This window comes from Heptranchias perlo, chromosome 5, assembly GCF_035084215.1.
Source record: "Heptranchias perlo isolate sHepPer1 chromosome 5, sHepPer1.hap1, whole genome shotgun sequence".
In the NCBI taxonomy this organism is placed as follows: domain Eukaryota; kingdom Metazoa; phylum Chordata; class Chondrichthyes; order Hexanchiformes; family Hexanchidae; genus Heptranchias; species Heptranchias perlo.
In genome coordinates this window covers 87,113,138-87,128,818 of record NC_090329.1, presented here as the reverse complement: position 1 = coordinate 87,128,818, position 15,681 = coordinate 87,113,138, and positions in this window count along the sequence as shown.

Genomic DNA, 15,681 nt, shown 5'->3' with positions numbered 1-15,681 from the left:
TAGTTTCACATTGTTTTGCTGTTGCATGTTTACCATCAAAAAACATGTGTATTTTCGTATTATTTTATGCAAGTTCCTTTTCTTTAAACCAGTAGTACTTAGTGAAGCCTCATGGAAAGCTCATGAATGATTTAGGATGCTAACGGCAGCAGAAGAAATAGGTCAGGTAAAAAAGAGACAGTGGATTTCAGCTAACTCCGCTTATTACTTATGCATGATTATGCATAATTTAGCATAGTGTTGAATATGGAGGAGCAGTATAATTGTTTACCAAAATATTTACTCTGTGCTGTATTATGCCTTGTTCTGAAAATAACTGGGTTGAACCATCACTGTCTAATCACTTCCTAAACATTTTAAATAGCTATATCTGACCGATTTGGCACCTGGACTGAATGCATAAGAAACCATGATGTTTAAATGTACAATCACATTCTACCATTCAAAACATGTACTCCATTTCCACCTCCTCTCCAATATCTCCTGTATGGGTGGCTGGTGGAACTTCATTGTGATAATAGATAACATTTATTGTAAATTTACCTTGGGGTGCTGCTGCTCATCAGTGGTCCTGGCACGCGTTGCAGTGCTCCAAGTTAAAAGGTGAAGCTACTACCTACAGAGGCACCAAGACCTGCCTGAAAAGTATTTTTATGTCGTGGCAGATGGTGTTGTGTTTGTATGAATACTGATTATTTATTTTGAGAGCTCCTGCTCCCTTGACTCTATTCCCACAAAACTGCTGACCAACCAGTTTTCTTTCCTGGCCCCTCTTGGTGACATCATCCATTGACATTGAGTCAGCTACTGCTCATATGCTGATGGCACCCAGCTCTACCTCTATCTCTCCACCACCCCTTTCATGAACCCTCCATTGCCTCTGTCCTGTTAGACTGCCTGTCTTGGATAAGTCAAAATTACATTCAACTAAACATTGAGAAGACCAAATCCATCATCTTCAGCCTTCATCACAAATTCCGTATCTATACCCTGAGCTGAACTTATGAAACCAGATCCTCTCAAAAATATAGGTGGCTTACTTCCACCTTTATACTGTGGGAGAATCTTCACCACACGGACTGCAGCGGTTCAAGAAGGCGGCTCACCACCACCTTCTCAAGGGCAATTAGGGATGGGCAATAAATGCTGGCCTTGCCAGCAATGCCCACATCCCATGAACGAATAAAAAAATAACATTGCCTGCCTCCACCCCTACCTCAAAACATCCATGCCTTTGTTACTTCTAGAACCATCAATCCAGTGCGTTCCTGGAAGGCCTTTTATTCTGCTCATCCAAAAATCTGCTTTCCACATTTTATCCTGCACCAAGTCCTGCTCATCCAGCAGACCTGTCCTCCCTGACCTAAACTGACTCTTAGTTGCCCTCAATGACCCAAATTTAAAATTCTCATCCCTGTGTTTAAATGCTCCCATGGGCATGCTTGTACCCATCTTTATCACCTTCTCCACCATTACAAACCCTCGCCCCCCAAGCCTCTCTGCTCCTCTGATCCCAGCCACTTTTGCATCCCCCACTCCCTTTGCCCGACATTGGCGTATCTTCAGCTGCATAGGTCCCAGGCTCTGCAATTCCTTCTCTGAATCTCTCCACCTTTCCTTGAGCATAGAAGATTAAGGGCCGATCTAATTGAGGTGTTTAAGATGATTAAAGGATTTGATAGGATAGATAGAGAGAAACTATTTCCTCCTCCGGAACAAGGGGGCATAACCTCAAAATTAGAACTAGGTCGTTCAGGGGTGATGTCAGGAAGCACTTTTTCACACAAAGGGTAGCAGTTATCTGGAACTCTCTCCCTCAAAAAGCTGTTGAGGCTAGGTCAATTGAAAATGTCAAAACTGAGATTGATAGATTTTTGTTAGGCAAGGAATGTGGAACCAAGACAGGTAAATAGAGTTAAGATACAGATCAGCCATCATCTAATTGAATGGTGGAACAGACTCACAGGATTGAATGGCCTACTCCTGTTCCTATGTTCCTATATTACTCCTTTAAGAACCTCCTTAAAACCCACCTCTTTGGCCAAGTTTCTTGACACTCCTTCTAATACCCCTTTCTTTGGCTCGGTGTCCATTTTTTCCCCTTAAGGCACTATGAAACATCTTGGGTGTTTTTCTATGTTAAAGGTGCAATTTACTGTTGTTGAAAAGTCCTTGGTTATTACAAGTGATGTAATCACAGCATGGTTTTTGTTCCAACGGAAACCTCTTAGTTCCCCTTCTAATGCCTGGATGAATACACCACTGCACAACTTTTTAAAAAATTAAATAATCGGCATTCTGTTTCATAGCTGAGTGACTTGCTAGATTACTTCAAAGGGTGTTAAAAGTCACCCATATAGTGTTGATTAGAAATAGGCAAGTTATCTTCCATGTAGGACATTAGTTAACTAGTTGGGTTTTTACATTCTGGTAGCTTTCATTATAATTTTTCCTGGTGCTGGCCCACAAATTACAAAATTTATTGAATTCAATTTCACAGCTTACTGTGTGAGATTTGAACTCACAATCTTTGAGTTGTCAATCCAGTACTGTAACCACTACAATAAGACCTTCTAAAAATAAGATGCAAACTTTCAAACAACGAAGATTTCAGTTACAGTGGGAATCTCCTTTTCCTGATTGTAGGTTGGCACTGCCTGAACCTTTTGTGCAATTTGCTTGATATCAACCAGTGTGACTTTTCTTGGGTGTAGAATGTTGAGCTATGAATTTAATGTATTCCTCAGCTCTGTCTGAATAATGACTTTGGGCAATATCTGGATATGGAGGTTGTGACATGCAGTCAGCAGGATTATCAAATCCAGGGTGATCATGTGATAAGACTGGACTTTCAGCAATGAGCCCCGATTCTAAAAGAAGGTTTCGATTGTGGTTTGGAGAATATGGAAATCAAAGGCTTACGAAGTGCTAACACTGTAAATGGTCATTCACAGATTTATAGGCGGAATCATTTCATAATCTATATGATTACTAACACTTCAATCTGAGTGTGGAATTGCTCTATGGAATTGAGTGACTAACAGGATTAGATGACATGTCTAGTTCCACCAAAATCATCTTTTTGGATAAGGTGGCATCAACATAAATTTCTGTTGGCCTATTGCTTTCAAAATAAGTCATCACTCTATGACTGGATAGGGGTTGCTTGATCTGAGTTAGGGTCTGATCACTCTTATCGTCCCACTTAAAGATGTTACCTCTGGTTGTTAGTTCTCGTAATGGCTCTGTAATTGTAGCCAGATTGGAAATAAAACAGCAAAAATAAGTAACCGTGCCTAAAAGGCTGCAGATTTCTGGGCTGTGGTATTGTGGATTGTATTGAACTTCATAGGCTCTGGTGATATTCCCTGCTTTATGAAGACCAGGCCAAATATTCTAGATGTGCTTTATCAAACTCACACTTCTTGTTTGTGTGGCAAGCCCTTCCCTTCATAACCTGTGACGGAGGATGCAAAGATGCATAGCATGTTCTGTTCAATTGGATGCATGTATCAGAATATTACCCCTTAAATCCAACGTGCTTGGATTGCCTTCAATAATTTGCGGATATTATGTTGAAATATCTCTGTGGTTAAAGATATACCAAAATCTAGCCCTTTATATTGCTTCAGATCAACATGTGTTGCAAACAGTGTATTATTCTATCCTGCACCAAGTCCCGCTCACCCATCAACTCTGTCCTCGCTGATCTACATTGCCTCTTAGTTCCCAGTGCCTCAAATTTAAAATTGTCATCCATGTGTTTAAATTTCTCCGTGGCCTCACCCATCTCTGCAACCTTCTCCAGTGCGACAACCACTATCCCCCACCATCTGTGATACCATTTTTCAGATATCAGAGGGGTTTTTGTGGAGTTCTACAGTTGAATGAATGACAACAGAAGAAGTGATTATGTTTCTCGTATGCACGATAGTCCTCATCCTGGCTGGAAACCACTAGTAAAGGGGTAATTTCCACCACTGTAATAAACATATGATTGGAGCTGATTTGGCTTGACTGTGGTTTCACTTTGACAGGATACTGGTTCTGGCTGTTTCCCGATCTGTGTATTGGGCAAGTCCAGCACTCACTTTCCGATGGCTGTTATTAGCCTTAAGTGAAATTAGTTATGGAAATCTCAATTCATCTTCTTGTGGGCATAAGTCTACAGATCAAGAATACCTCACAGTCACTCACTGTCTGAGAATGGGAAAGTCATCTTGGTGCAGTACATGGTGCTCTTCTGAAGTGGACTAAGGAAGCATGAGAGAAAATTAGTGAAAAACTCACAAAGAGTAATAAAAAGACATTTTATAGGCACGTTAGTAGTCAGGAGATTGTTAAGATGAAGAAGACAAGCTTGCAGTGGAGAGTGAGAGAATGGTACTAATACTAAATAAGTACTTTGTCTCAGTTTTCACAGAGGAGGTGAATATTGGGATTGTCAAGCCATTAAAATTGGGCGTAGAACAATTAGTAGAAGTTATTATCCCAACAGAACTGGTAAGAAATGAGTTAGTCAAACTTAAGGGGACAAATTACTGGGACCTGACAGTTTACATCTGAGCATCGTGATGGAAGAAATAGTGGAGACTTTGACAATAATTTTTCAAAATTCTGTGGAGAGGAAAATTATTCCAAAGTTCTGGGGGGCAGCAAATGTGACTCGCTTCTTCAAAAAAAGGAAATACCGATAAAGCAGGGAATGTTAAGCCAATAGCCCTACTTCAGCTGTAGTAAACTATTAGATGAAATCACTAAGCACTTAGAGAAACATAAGCTAATCAGGGCCATTCCGCACGGATTTCTAAAAGTCAAGTCATGCTTGACCAATGTTATAGAATTCTTTGAAGAAGTAACAGAGAGGATAGGTAAATGAAATGCAGCAAACTTGGTTTATATGGATTTTCAAAAAGTATTTGATAAGGTACCACCTATGAAATTTGTGATGAAGATAATGGCACATGGAATTAGGGAATGTGGCCACATGAACAGAGAGATGGTTAGAGACCAGAAAACAACAGATAGGGGTAAAAACATGTTTCCTGGACTCGAAATATGAGATCAGTGGTGTTCTACAGCACTCTGTGTTGGGGCTAATCTCACGATTGTATTTATTAAATGATTTGGACGAAGCAATTGATCAAAATTTGTCATGAAATCAAATTTAAAGGCATGACAAATTGTGACGAAGCTTATGAAAGACTGCGGGAGAACATAGATAGGCTAGCAGGATCAGTACATGGGTGTCAGGTGCAGTTTAATGTAGAAAACAGTTAATTAATACATTTTGGAAGTAACATGGAAAGGAATTACACCTTAAAGGTTAAGATTTTAAATTAAATAGAGGAGCAGAGGGACCTTGAGGTGTAGATGCACAGGTCCTTAAAGGTGGCAGTGCAATTTGAAAAGGCCATAAGGATGGCAAATAGAATCCTTAGTTTTGTGTCTACAGGTATAGAATACAAAAGTAAGGAGGTCATGTCGAATGTGTGAAGTACCGTATACAATTTTGGGCACCCGATCATTGAAAGGATATTAAAGTAATTGGAAAATGGAGTGTAAATTCATTAGGATGTTATCAAGCAAAAGGGCTTACCATTATGAAGAGATACTTACAAAGTTAGGGTTTTTTTCACGAGTGCTGAGTAGGCTAAGGGGTGATGAAATGGAGATCTTCAAAATTATGAAGGTTTATAATAACGTAAATAGTGATAGATTGTTTTACTAGTCAGCGAGATAGTAACAAGAGGGCACAAATTTAAGAAATAAACTACATTCATATAGCACCTTTCACATCCTCAGGACGTCCCAAAGTGCTTCACAACCAATGAATTACTTTTGAAATTTAACCACCATTGTTATGTGGGCAAACATGGTAGCCAATCTGCAAGGTCCCATAAACAACAGAGATAAATGACCAGCTAATTTGTTTTGGCGATGTTGGTCGAGGGATAAATATTGGCCAGGATGCTGGTAGAACTCCGTGTTCCTCCTCGAATACTGCCACGGGATATTTTCCATCCACTTGAATAAGCAGATGGGGCCTTGATTTGAACATCTCACCTGAAAGACAGAACCTCTGCCATTGCAGCACCCCCTCAGTACTGAACTGATGTGTCAACCTAGATTATGCACTCAGTTCCTGGATTGGTGCTTGCACACACAACTTTCTGACTCAGAGGCAAGAGTGCTAACAATCACAGTAAGAATTAAAGGAGAAATTAGAAAAAATGTCTTTACCCAGAGGATGGTTAGGATGTGGAATTTTCTGCCGCAAACCATTGTTAAAGCAGGGAATTAGACAGTTGAAAAAAAGAGGAAAATTAAAGGGTGTGGAAGGCAAGCAGGACAGTGACATTAGATTAGGGTACTTTTTTTTATTCGTTCATAGGATGTGGGCGCGCTGGCAAGGCCAGCATTTATTGCCCATCCCTAATTGCCCATGAGAAGGTGGTGGTGAGCCACCTTCTTGAATAGCTGCAGTCCGTGTGGTGAAGGTTTTCCCACAGTGCTGTTAGGAAGGGAGTTCCAGGATTTTGACCCAGCGACGATGAAGGAACAGCGATATATTTCCAAGTCGGGATGGTGTGTGACTTGGAGGGGAACGTGCAGGTCGTTTTGTTCCCATATAGCTGCTGCTGTTGTCCTTCTAGGTGGTAGAGGTCGCAGGTTTGGGAGGTGCTGTCGAAGAAGCCTCAGCGAGTTGCTGCAGTGCATCCTGTGGATGGTACACACTACAGCCACTGTGCGCCGGTGGTGAAGGGAGTGAATGTTTAGGGTGGTGGATGGGGTGCCAATCAAGCGGGCTGCTTAGTCCTAGATGGTGTCGAGCTTCTTGAGTGTTGTTGGAGCTGCACTCATCCAGGCAAGTGGACACTATTCCATCACACTCCTGACTTGTGCCTTGTAGATGGTGGAAAGGCTTTGGGGAGTCAGGGGGTGAGTCACTCGCCACAGAATACCCAGCCTCTGACCTGCTCTTGTAGCCACAGTATTTATATGGCTGGTCCAGTTAAGTTTCTGGTCAATGGTGACCCACAGGATGTTGATGGTGGGGGATTTGGCAATGGTAATGCCGTTGAATGTCAAGGGGAGGTGGTTAGACTCTCTCTTGTTGGAGATGGTCATTGCCTGGCGCCAATGTTCCTTGCCACTTATGAGCCCAAGCCCAGGTCTTGCTGCATGCGGGCTCGGACTGCTTCATTATTTGAGGGGTTGTGAATGGAATTGAACACTCTGCAATCATCAGCGAACATCCCCATTTCTGATCTTATGATGGAGGGAAGGTCATTGATGAAGCAGCTGAAGATGGTTAGGGCTAGGACACTGCCCTGAGGAACTCCTGCAGCAATGTCCTGGGGCTGAGATGATTGGCCTCCAAAAATGACTACCATCTTCCTTTGTGCTATGTATGACTCCAGCCACTGGAGAGTTTTCCCCCTGATTCCCATTGACTTCAATTTTACTAGGGCTCCTTGGTGCCACACTCGGTCAAATGCTGCCTTGATGTCAAGGGCAGTCACTCTCACCTCACCTCACCTCTGGAATTCAGCTCTTTTGTCCATGTTTGGACCAAGGCTGTAACAAGGCCTGGAGCTGAGTGGTCCTGGCGGAACCCAAACTGAGCATTGGTGAGCAGGTTATTGGTGAGTAAGTGCCGCTTGATAGCACTGTCGACGACAACTTCCATCACTTTGCTGATGATTGAGAGTAGATTGATGGGGCGGTAATTGGCCGGATTGGATTTGTCCTGCTTTTTGTGGACAGGACATACCTGGGCAATTTTCCACATTGTCGGGTAGATGCCAGTGTTGTAGCTGTACTGGAACAGATTGGCTAGAGGCGCAGCTAGTTCTGGAGCACAAGTCTTCAGCACTACAGCCGGGACGTTGTTGGGGCCCATAGCCTTTGCTGTATCCAGTGCATTCAGCTGATTCTTGATATCACATGGAGTGAATCGAATTGGCTGAAGACTGGCTTCTGTGATGGTGGGGATATCAGGAGGAGGCCGAGATGGATCATCCACTAGGCACTTCTGGCTGAAGATGGTTGCAAACGCTTCAGCCTTGTCTTTTGCACTCACTTGCTGGACTCCGCCATCATTGAGGATGGGGATGTTTACAGAGCCTCCTCCTCCCGTTAGTTGTTTAATTGTCCACCACCATTCACGACTGGATGTGGCAGGACTGCAGAGCTTTGATCTGATCCGTTGGTTGTGGAATCGCTTAGCTGTGTCTGTGGCATGTTGCTTCCGCTGTTTAGCATGCATGTAGTCCTGAGTTGTAGCTTCACCAGGTTGGCACCTCATTTTTAGGTACGCCTGGTGTTGCTCCTGGCATGCTCTTCTACACTCCTCATTGAACCAGGGTTGATCCCCTGGCTTGTTGGTAATGGTAGAGTGAGGAATATGCCGGGCCATGAGGTTACAGATTGCGCTGGAATACGATTCTGCTGCTGATGGTCCAGTTTTGAGCTGCTAGATCTGTTCTGAATCTATCCCATTTAGCACGGTGGTAGTGCCACACACCACGTGGGATGGTATCCTCACTGCGAAGACGGGACTTGGTCTCCACAAGGACTGTGCAGTGGTCACTCCTACCAATACTGTCATGGACAGATGTATTTGCGACAGGTGGATTGGCGAGGACAAGGTCAAGTAAGTTTTTCCCTCGTGTTGGTTCGCTCACCACCTGCTGCAGGCCCAGTCTGGCATCTATATCCTTCAGGACTCGGCCAGCTCGGTCAGTCGTGGTGCTACCGAGCCACTCTTGGTGATGGACATTGAAGTCCCCCACCCAGAGTACATTCTGTGCCCTTGTTAGCCTCAGCGCTTCCTCCAAGTGGTGTTCAACATGGAGGAGGACTGATTCATCAGCTGAGGGAGGGCAGTCGATGGTAATCAGCAGGAGGTTTCCTTGCCCATGTTTGACCTGATGCCATGAGATTTCATCGGGTCCAGAGTCAATGTTGAGGACTCCCAGGGCCACTCCCTCCTGACTGTATATCACTGTACCTCTCGTGGTGATGGAAGAGTCTGGGACGTTGGCTGAAAGGTATGATTCTGTGAGTATGGCTATGTCAGGCTGTTGCTTGACGAGTCTGTGGGACAGCTCTCCCAATTTTGGCACAAGTCCCCAGATGTTCATGAGGAGGACTTTGCAGGGTCGACTGGGCTTGGTTTGCCGTTGTCCTGTCCAGTGCCTAGTGGTCCAATGCTGGGTGGTCCGTCCGGTTTTATTCTTATTATGACTTTTTTTAGTGAGATTTTACAATTGAGTGGCTTGCTAGGCCATTCAGAGGGCAATTAAGAATCAACCACATTGCTGTGGGTCTAGAGTCACATATCGGCCAGACCGGGTAAGGATGGCAGGTTTCTTTCCCTGAAGGACATTAGTGAACCAGATGGGTTTTTACGACAATCCAGTAGTTTCATGGCCGCCATTACTGATACTAGTATTTTTAATTCCAGATTTTATTTAATTAATTGAATTTAAATTCCCCAGCTGCCGTGGCAGGATTTGAACTCATGACTCTGAATTATTAGTCCGGGCCTCTGGATTGCTAGTCCAGTAACATAACCACTATGCTACCATACTCATCTGAAGAAAAACACTGCCCCAATCATGATCAAATGATTCTAAAATAAAATTGGTTTAGGAGATCTCAATCAATTTCACAATGGTTTTTAACAAAATACAAAACCGTGTATCATTCTGCTTTAAATAGTACTAAATTATTGGTCCCAGTCAAAGATTAACAGTTCAAAAATAAAATACTGCAGATGCTGGAGATCTGAAATAAACACAGAAAATGCTGGAGATGTTCAGCAAGTCAGGCAGCACGTGTGGAGAAAGAAACAGAGTTAATGTTTCAGGTCGAAGACCTTTCGTCAGAACTGGAAGATGTTAAAGAGTTAAAGTTTTTAAGGAAGTACAGAGGCAGGGAAAGGGGAGGTCGGGGAGGGAGGGGAGGAAAGAACAAAAGGGAAGGTCTGTGATAGGGTGAAGGGCAGGAGTGATTAAATGACAAAAGGGATGATGGTGCAAGGCAGTGAAGGTGGTAATGGGGCAAGCAAAGAAACAAAAGATATTGGGTGATCGCTTTGCTGAACACCTCTGCTCTGTCCGCAAGCGTGACCCTGATCTGCCGGTCCCTTGCCATTTTAAATCCCACTCCCACTCTGACGTCGGCCTCTTACTCTGTTCCAGTGAAGCTTAACGTAAGCTCGAGGAACGGCTCCTCAACTTTCGTTTCGGCACTTTACAACCTTCTGGACTCAACATTGATTTCAATAACTTCAGATCACAATCACTGTTCCAATTTTTTCGGACTGCAAGTACTAGTAATGGTTCTGCTGTTGCCATTTACGGCTACTCCTGACCAATCTTTTGTTTCTTAACCTGTCCCATTACCACCTTCCTTGCCTTGCACCATCATCCATTTTGTCATTTAATCACTCCTGCCCTCCACCCTATCACAGACCTTCCGTTTTGTTCTTTCCTCCTCTCTCCTCCCCCTCCCCTCCCCTTTCCCTGGTTCTGTACTTACTTAAAAACTTTAACTCTTTAACATCTTCCAGTTCTAACGAAAGATCGTCAACCTGAAACGTTAACTCTGTTTCTTTCTTCACAGATGCTGCCTGACTTGCTGAGCTTCTCCACCATTTTCTGTGTTTATTCAAGAGCAACGGTTGCTCTTTTGCAGTTGGAGCTAACCCAATAACTACACCAGTACCCCTATTGCTGATTGTGTCAAAGCTCAGGGACCTCTGCGGTTCGCCTGACATTAAGCACTAGGTAAGAATGGACATGATGGTAAATGTGCTCTTTGTGTTATTATCCCTTTATTTGAGGCTGAACCAGACAGACAATTGTGTTTTTAAACAGCAATATCAGGGCGCTGGGATTTTTTTTGATCAATTCACAAAGAAGATGCAACTGTTGAAAAATCAGACCCATTGCTGAGGCAATAAGAACATAACAATCATGGAAAAACAATACCATTTGGATGATCAATCCCATTCCTTCCACAGACAATGTACAATCTGTTCTTTTTGGATTCTCCTGAGGAAGATTCTGCAAAGTCTCTCAGTGCCCAAGGCAAATCAAACAGAACTTCCAGATACCTGTCAGATCACATTTTCAACATTTACTACTTTTGATTTACTGCTGAGCTAAGCACCAGCTCAGGAACCATCACGATCCCAGTGAAGATTTTGCTCTGCATTTAATCTGTCCTATACCTGTTCCTTGTAAGTGCTCGATGCTGACATTGGTTGCAAACAGGAAAAGTACTTCTGAGCAATGCCTCATCACAAAAAACACAAAACACACACCCCCAAAAATAATTTTAAACTAAACCCAACAAAATTGTATAAAATTCCACCTCAGTAAAAACCAGCTTGAAAAATAACATTATAAGTTGACATGTTATGGATGAGTTGCCTTAACTTTTAGTATTATTATTAATAAAAAACATGGAAAGTGAGGAAGAAATACAATTAAAGGTAAGAGATTCTGAAGTAAAAAAGTGATAGGAATAAACGTTTCTTCAAAAACAGGAATAGTGTGCAATATTCAGTGTCAATTACAAATACTGATGCACTCATTCAATAATAATTTTGTTTTCAAATTGAACTTGGCTCCAGATTGGGATTTAAAAAGATACATTTTCTAACCCAAAAATAAATAACAAAACAAAAGCACAAGAAGAAATAAAGAGGCTGTCTTTTGGTGAATGGTGCGTTTCAAGATAAAACTGGATTAATTTCCAGTTTTATCTTGAAATGCATTCCCCTTCACATTATTCCAGCACCATGTTTCAACAGCAAACTACATTTTCTGCAGAGCTGTGATCATTTGTAAGATTGCAAAGCAAGACAAAGGAAATAGATTTAATTTAAATGGCTTCCCAATTAATAAAATATGAATTTGTTATCATGATGAGCACTTAAATGTCAAAACGAAACCACATACGACTACTTATAAAAGTACCCTGGTTGGTCGCCAGTTTCTAATTCAATTTCAATTTGTTTTCCAATTTCTCTAAGTAGAAGCATTTAGTCTGTAGATTGATATGATGCACTGTCTCTTACCCGCTGCAAATCCCCGTGCTAATCCAGTCCAGGGAACAGTGAAGAGATCACCTCTGAGGCAGTTGCCATTGGTCAAAAAAAAAGGTGGGTAAACAGCATTCTTGTTCTGGTATTCACAGTGAGAGGAGCATGGTACAACGTATTGAAAAAACAGAAATAAAAAAGCAACTGAAATCCATTTAATTAATGTTCTCACTCCACTAAAGTAAGCCAGGTAAATAAATTAATGCCTTACTTTAAAAAATGGACTGAAATCTTTAAAATCAACAACAGAAATAGTGATATATATGTGATGGAGGGAGTTGTTACTATTCAGGCTTCTCCAGATATTTTTTCTCATGCTCAACACAAGAGCAAGCGTCCATATGCATAGCCACTTTCCCTACAAACTGAAGAGACACTGGGACCGGTTTAATGGGGCAGTAAGGGTCCAAAATAGCCTTGGCGTCCAGTTAACCCCGACGAGCGGCCTGCCGCCATTTTGAAAGGGGCCTACAGCCAGGCAGTCAATGTGCCTGCCTGTATCAGGTGATGAAGTCCTTTTTAAGATGCAAATCAGGGTCCTATAATGTGCACAGAAGTATCGCCACATTTCTGGCTCTGCAACAGCATAGTGGGATTTTTACACTCCACTTTTTAAGGTAAGAAATGCAGATGAGAGAATATACCAAAGACTGTTGGTGTCAAAACACCACTACAGATTTCAAAACTGTCAGATTGATCATCATTGGACTGGATTGTGTCCTTTGTAGCATCATGGAAGGTTCAAATCAAACTGAGGAGTTCAGGGAGGCAACCAACTCTCTCCAGCAACTGGAAAAGGCCCTTTCTGCTGACCAGGTCAAAAGCCTTTGTAAGATCTATAAAGCGCAGAGGTTTTTTCTGCTCCTGACACTTTTCTTGCAGTTGCCTTAGTACAAAGACCATGTCAATAGTTGATCTACCAGCACGGAAGCTGCACTCGATATCTGGATAAACACATCCAGCAAGTACTTGGTCATCTTTTAAGAATGACCCTTTTGAATGCCTTGCCAGCATCATTACAGAGAGAAATTCTCCTATAGATTTTGCAATTCCTCCGATCTCCTTTGTACATCGGAATGATGTTGGTATCCTTCATGTTTTGTAGTGACTCCTCCTTCCCTTCAACAAGGAAGCAAGATGTTTGCAGATGTTCAAGCACAACTATTCTCTTAGTTTCAGTACTTCAGCTGGAATTCCATCTTTTCCTTCAGCCTTTCATGATGATAGGGAGGTGACTGCCTCCTCAGTCATGGGATGTGGGGGGGTGGGGCGATCCCTAAGGGTGACAAATATAGGCCGGCAGTGGCCCGCAGTATTTCTGTGGAGCCAGGAGAGGTATTCCTGCTCCTCCAGTCCCCACAAAATTGATCCTCCAAAAATGTTTTGGGCCATTTCTTGAGCAGCCACCAGGAGTCCCTGTAAAGAACACTGCTTAGGCCACTCAACGCCTGATACAAATGGGTGGAGCATGCACGGCACCCATTTGCTCCTGAAAACTGCGAGTGGGGTTCTACAATTGGTGCAGGACCCTGATTTGCATAATTAAGCAGCTTCTCGCTGGAAACAGTCAGGTGTACTGCTTGCTCATTAATAGGCCTGCCTGAAAATCTGCATCAGATGGGTCACGGGTGTCAAAGGGGTGAGAAACAGGCAGCTGGCAGTTGAAAATCACCCCCAAGGGTCAACAGACCTCCTGGGTATCTGTGGTGCTGATATGCGCCAATCAAGGACGAACAATCTTGGGTTAAAGCACAAGCACTAGCAAGTATAATGTACATTCCAATACTGATACAGGTACATCCAAAGCAGTTCCTGTGTGTTAGTCTAATTCTAGTCTATTTGAAATATTTGAAACGCTTATTTAAAATAAAGTTGCTATTAATAACACAACTGGAAAAAAACAAACTTTAAAATTCTGGTATTATGTAAATTTGATAATTACTAACTTCATATTTGGTCAAATCGTCACTCCAGATATTCTAGAGAGACACTGCATTCAAACTTCCAGTGGTTCCACTTGCACAACTCGGGAAGTTGAAAGTTGCCATTATCCAAATACCAAAAAGGCTGTGATGGAATTTCATCAGTTAGCAGTTATCACTGCTTTACCATCCCACTTCTCTTGTTTTGAAAATCATCCTCACATTTATATACAGCAGGTCACATTATACCATTGAGATCTATCGCACAAATTGTGTAAGTAAATTATACTACAAGGTGGGAATATGCAGCCATATTGAGTGACAAATGAAAACATTAACCCTATTAAAAATTGAACTGTTTTAACGTGCCATGCATAGAGGATGCATATTACGGAAATACATTTTCCAATATTGCAGAAATAAATATTGTGCATTCATGAACCTGCCTAATCCTTCTTATTACTGCATGAGGAAAGGTGAATATGGAGTCACTGTAACATTTCTTTTTGTATTAACGTATAGCTCACTGTAGACAGGATATAATTCTAAAAATGCAATACCTCTTTTGATTGTAACACATACATTTCCCTTGCTTTTCCTTCTTGCCAAAATTACATTGTTTTAAAAATGTAGGTTATAGCTTTATGCTTTATATCTTCACATGCAGTAAAGTCAATATATTTGAATGATGAATAAATCCTGTGTCACAATTCAGTACTGGCTGAACAGTCATTAAAATAAATGACCCAAGCTTTAAACTATTTTTATTTCCTTTTAAAACTTGGTGTCCCCCAGGTGTCAGTGTTAGGATAACCTGCCCTTTTTGATAACGGGTGATGAAACCTTCCCCCTTAATGAAGCCTATCTTCCACCACTTGCCCCGCCCAGACCGCCACAGTGGCGGTGTGGCCCTAATCACCAAATCACATCTTGGTCTGTCCCTCCACTCCTCTGGCACCTTCTCCTCCTTTGAGCATCTCGACCTTGTTCCACCACTCTCACCTCTCCTTTAAAATCCTCGTTTTCTACCGCTCACCCAAGTACCATGCCAAGTTTCCCACTGAGATATCTTCATTGCTTTCTTCCCTCAGCCTCTGCATCGAGCGACTTCTCATCCTCGGTGATTTCAACCTCCATCTCAACTCATCATGGCCTCTCTCCTCTGAATTCACTGCCCTCCTATTCTCCCTTAATCTCTCTCTCCATGTATAATCCCCCACCCATATTCACGGCCACCCCCTCGACCTTGCCATCTCACGTGGCCTCTCTACTCTCATTGTGTCCATCATGGGTAAGGCCATCTCTGATCACTTACTTGTATTCCTCTCCACCCATATCCCCCTTCCCCCTCCCAACCCCACTTCCTTCTGTGTCTGGCCTTGGAAAAAACTTCCCCCAAGTCACTTATAACGACACTTTCAAATTCTAGCCTTTGGCCCTCCATTCACCACGACATTACTGCAGCTACCGATCTGCTCAATCACACCCTCACCTCCACCTTTGATGCCCTTGTCCCCATTAAAACCATTACTCTCTCTCACCCCGGTTGTTCTCCCTAGTACGGCTCATTATATCAGGATCATCCTGGAATGCAAAGATAACCTCAGGCTTCTCTTCTCCACTACAAACCCATCTTCT